This window comes from Mustela lutreola, chromosome 2 (genome assembly GCF_030435805.1).
Source record: "Mustela lutreola isolate mMusLut2 chromosome 2, mMusLut2.pri, whole genome shotgun sequence".
Lineage (NCBI taxonomy): Eukaryota > Metazoa > Chordata > Mammalia > Carnivora > Mustelidae > Mustela > Mustela lutreola.
In genome coordinates this window covers 152,780,928-152,785,878 of record NC_081291.1, presented here as the reverse complement: position 1 = coordinate 152,785,878, position 4,951 = coordinate 152,780,928, and the positions used below count along the sequence as shown (strand labels likewise).

General features: G+C 36.5%; 1 long non-coding RNA gene across 1 annotated transcript; it reads left to right on the top strand.

The window, feature by feature from the left end:
• Positions 1-2,962: 2,962 nt before the first annotated feature.
• LOC131825906 (uncharacterized) lies at positions 2,963-4,729 on the top strand. The gene is made up of 3 exons (XR_009351366.1): positions 2,963-3,046; positions 3,220-3,365; positions 4,643-4,729. It is a non-coding gene; the product is annotated as an uncharacterized LOC131825906 (long non-coding RNA).
• Positions 4,730-4,951: the final 222 nt, after the last annotated feature.

Below are 4,951 nucleotides of genomic sequence, written 5' to 3'. Positions count from 1 at the left end.
GTTACTAATTACACTGTTACCTACTACCAGGCAAAGAATAAAAGTATAAGCAACAAAAATAAATCTTTTGCAAATGAAGAATGGATAGAAGAGTTACTCTAATTATGAAGTAATTATACTACAAAGCATCTTTGTAAACCAAGCTCACCACAACTAGCATTCAAAAGATGTAAGTTCAAAAGGCTTGACTGGAAGAAAAATAACACAAAGGTTACTAAGAGATGACTCTGTTATCATGACTGCTTTTTCAAGACTTTAAACAACACCCAGTTTAATATAGCATAATCTCAAAAGTACAGCTCAGGATTCAGGTTGTCCAGATGTGTATCCTGCTTCTTCCAACACTAGCTATTTGTCTTTCCACAACTTCTCTAAGTCTCAATTCCTCTTCTGCAAAATAAAGAAAATAGTATCTATAGTATAAGTTGTTTTGAGACTAAAATACTCCAAGTAAGACACCTAATCCAGTGCTGGGACAGAATGGGCACTCAACCAGTTTTGTCAATAAAGATGACAAAGAGAAAATGGTTAGAAGATAATAATGGTGGCAGTGATCTGAAATTAACATGTATAAAAAAAGAGGCATAGAAATGCTATCAGTTGTTATTCCCAGGCTGATGTGATTTTCTATCTTATTCTTCTGTTATTCTTGACATTTTCTAAAACTATGTAACTTTTAAAATCAACTAAGCCTACTATTTAAACTGTCTCTAAAATAAATAACGAGTTCATTTTTGTACAGCTTAAGCACAAGAGTTACCTTTGCCCCAACCAACTTCTTCAATCCTCTATCCTGTCTAAATTATAACCATGCCTTTAGAATGACAATATATATGTGTTATTTGGGAGAAAAAAGAGAATATTTTATATATATATATATAAAGTACATATAAATATTTATATATATGCATATATTATGTATGTATACACATATATAATATCATCAGTGTTCATTAGTGTTGAGCACATCATGAATCAGATAATTTAGCTGATACTGAAGGGAAAAACAGAAAAGAAGATAACGAGGTTTTCATGGAGAAAAAGCATAAATGGATGGACTAACAAGGAAAGCTCTAAAGTACTAGGGACATTTGGGATAAGGCTGTGCACAGTCTGAGACACAAGTCTTCTGGGGATTATTTCATACTGGAGAGATTTAGGGCCACAAAGTAGGAAACGAAAGAATAATGTGATTCACAACTTTGCCTACGATAGTCCCCAGAGTAATGATGCTGGTAGAAACAGTGACCCATTGTGTTTAGTTGGTGGCAAATTTTCAAGTATTTTTTAAGTTTTCAATTATTTGTTTCCCCCTTACTTAAATGTAGTGTGGAAAGCCAGTGAATACTTTGGAGACAGCATTTTTTTTCCTAATCTCATGTCTCCTTTTGATCTAGAAACCTTTAATATTCGTGGCTTTCAGATTCTCATAATTTATACCTTCAATAACATTCAATAACTTTTCTATCATCTCTAAAACAATAATCCCCAAATCTTTATCTGTAGCTAAATCTTCTTTCACGAACTCCAGTTCTACATATATGTACTTAGTTATCCCCCAGCCACAGCAAACTGAGCAAGCCCTAAGAGGAACTCATCTCTTTCCATCAGCCACACTCCAGTATGAACTATGTTAGAAGAGTGGAAACCCCATTCTTATTTATTTCCCTCCACACAACCCACAAAGTTCTACATTTCCAGCTCCCCTTTACCATTTTAGTCCATGGTAGTCCTCCTTTCTCTCTTCCTGTCTCTCTCTCTTTTTTCTGTTCCCTTGCAATACAGTTATTTATACCGCAAGAAATATGTAAACTCCACCCTTGGAGACTATCCTCCTTTTTTCCACAGTATAACAACATTGCTATATATTTAGCAGATTGCATTTGTACTTTCCTAAATTAGCCCATTTTATGCTTTGTAGGCTAACCTCATACAAACCCTTCTTTTAAAGGGCATATGAATTTCCTTAGTGTTTTATAATGTTCAGCTTAACAAGGAGAAATTTTGCCTATAAATTTTCCAAACACAAAATGTTTTTGTTAATAATTAAATGCATATCTCTAATTTGGAAAATCCTCTTATCTCTAGATAAAGAAGCAATATAAAAAGTTGGTAATGTATAGACAATGAGCTTCAAATATGTTGCGGATTTCAAAGAAAATGCTTTTGTGGTACCGATTTTGTCACTTTGTAAAGATCATCTGCCATTAACTTTCCTTTAAGAAACACGTGACTGACATTATTGTAATGATTTCAAAATAAATGTCAAAAGAAATGAATTGGTCAGCTATAAGAATTTATGCTTTATCCACCTCACAATGTTTACTTCAGCCTCCCTCTACCATCCTCTGAATTACCAGCCTTTTATGACAATTTTTTAATGACAATTAGGCAACACTTTGTCATCTGAGCTATAAGAATATTATTTTCTCTTCATATTTTCTCCAGGATAACTCTATAGGTTGTCCAAAGTAGATGAAAAACATTGAGATAAAATGATATTGTGAAGCACTGACCAATTGTGTTCTTTCCCAAGCTTTACTTGTACTCTGTGACCCTCACCAGTATTCTCAACAATCGCTTCTCGGCCTTTTGGCTAAGATCAAGTGCAGTATTCTCAACAAGTTCTCAAAAACTCGTGAAAGAAAAAGAGCCAGTTGCTGTAAGGGTTTTGTCCCTGCTGATAAGAAAGGTGGGGTTCTTGGTGGAGGGATCAGTGATCACTGGAATGGAGAGCCGATGGAAAGGTGAACATCTGTGGGGTGGTGGCAACAATGACACGCTCTACTCCAGATTAAGACTAAATGATGCACAGCTGAGAAAATGACTGTGTGGTACACATAATGGTGTGCCAGCAACCAGAATCCTCTCCTAAATCACTCCCACTGCCCACACACCAATCCTACAGAATTGTGTGAACATTCTGGAATTTAGAAGCCACCTTAGAAGAAAGATAGTGAAGGGATGATGAATTGAGGAGAAGTACCTCTAATTTTTGCTCTCCTTCTGGAATCTTTCTACTCAAAACTACTCAGACAAGAGTAAGGTACCGGTCTTATCTCTAATCTCAAAATGTTTTTTCTGGGTTTTTTTTTTTTTTTGAGAAATAATTGATACATCACTATATAAGTTTAAGGACAATAGTATATTGATTTGATTTACATATATTATAAAATGATTGCTACACTGGATTCAGCTAACATCCATATTCTCCTAAAGATACAATAAAGAAGAAAAATATTTTCTTCTTGTGATAAGAACTGTCAGGATTTACTCTCTTCACAACTTTCCTGGACTTCATACAGCAGAGTTAGCCATAGTCATCATGATGCTGTATGTGACCTTTCTACAAGGTGGATGAGAAGGTAATTTGGTGTAGCCACTATGGGAAACAATATGGAGATTCCTCAAAAAATTAAAATGAAAACTACCATATGATCCAGTAATGCCACTTCTGGGAATATATCCAAAGGAAACAAAAACACTAATTCAAAAAGATATCTGCATCATCATATTCATAGCAGCATTATTTATAATAACCAAGATAAGGTAATAAGACATGGAAACAACCTAAGTGTTCCTCAACAGATGAGTGGTTAAAGAAGTTACCATATATGGGTGCCTGGGTGGCTCAGTTGGTTATGTGTCTGCTTTCAGCTTAGGTCATTAACGAGCTGAGATGGAGCCCTGGGTCAGGATCCCTGCTCTATAGGGACCCTGCTTCTCTCTCTCTCCTTTCCCTCCATCCCCCCAAATTGTACACGCTCTGCCTCAAATAAATGAAATCTTCTTAAAAAAAGAAATTTTGGTATATATAGATATGGAATGCAATAATATAGGAATATTCAGCCATTAAAAAATGAGGAAATCCTACCATTTAACAATAACATGAATGGACCTTGACGGCATTATGCTAAGTGAAATAAGTCAAATACAGGAAGACAAATACCATATGATATGTGGAATCTAAAAGCAAAAGCTCAGTGAAAAGAGATCAAACTTATGGTTACCAGAGATAGAGGTAGGGGGAGTGGGAACTGGAGGAAAGTGATCCAAAAGTACAAACTTCAGGGTGCCTGGGGGGCTCAGTCCATTAAGTGTTGGCTCAGGTCATCATCTCAGGGTCCTGGGACAGGTCCCCCATCTGACTCTGCACTCAGCAGGGAGTTTCCTTGAGATTCTCTCTCTCTCTGTCTCTCTACCTCCTCCTCCTCTTGTGTCCCCCCCCCCCTCTCTCTCTCTCTCCCTCAAATAAACAATCTTTAAAAAAAGTAAAAAGTTCTAGCATTAGGATAAATAAGTACTAGAGATGTATCTCAGAATTTTGAATCCACTTTCCCTTTACTATCTGACACATTTAAATGCATTTGCAGGGGCACCTGGGTGACTCAGTAGGTTAAGCCTCTGACTTCACCTCAGGTCATAAACTCAGGGTCTTGGGATCAAGACCTCCTTCAAGCCCCACTTCAGTCTCCATACTCAGCGGGGAATCTGATTATCCCTCTCCCTCTCCCTGTGCTCCTTGCCCTGCTTGTGCTCTCTCTCCCAAATAAATAAATAAAATCTTTTTAAAATAAATAAATAAATAAATGCATTTACTATATTCATTACTAGAACTATGTAACTGTTCCATCTTTTCCAGTGCCCTGTGACCTTGTGTTGGGGAAATATAAATGAAAACAAAATCTCCTCCCAACCCAGGAAACTTCTCCATGAAGGTAGAAGAGGAAGAAAACAACTTATTATTAAATAAGAATGTGATATGCATCCCATGCAATCTGTTAAAGACAATGCCAATGCAGAAAGAAATCTCACCCCCTCTTCTGGAGCCAAGGAGATACAATCCCTACACACATATTCTCAAGATAAACCTGAACTGGTCCTCAAGAAAGAAGATTTGACAGCACCATTTGTCACACAGTTCATCCTAAATTCACCAAGTAACTGGGGT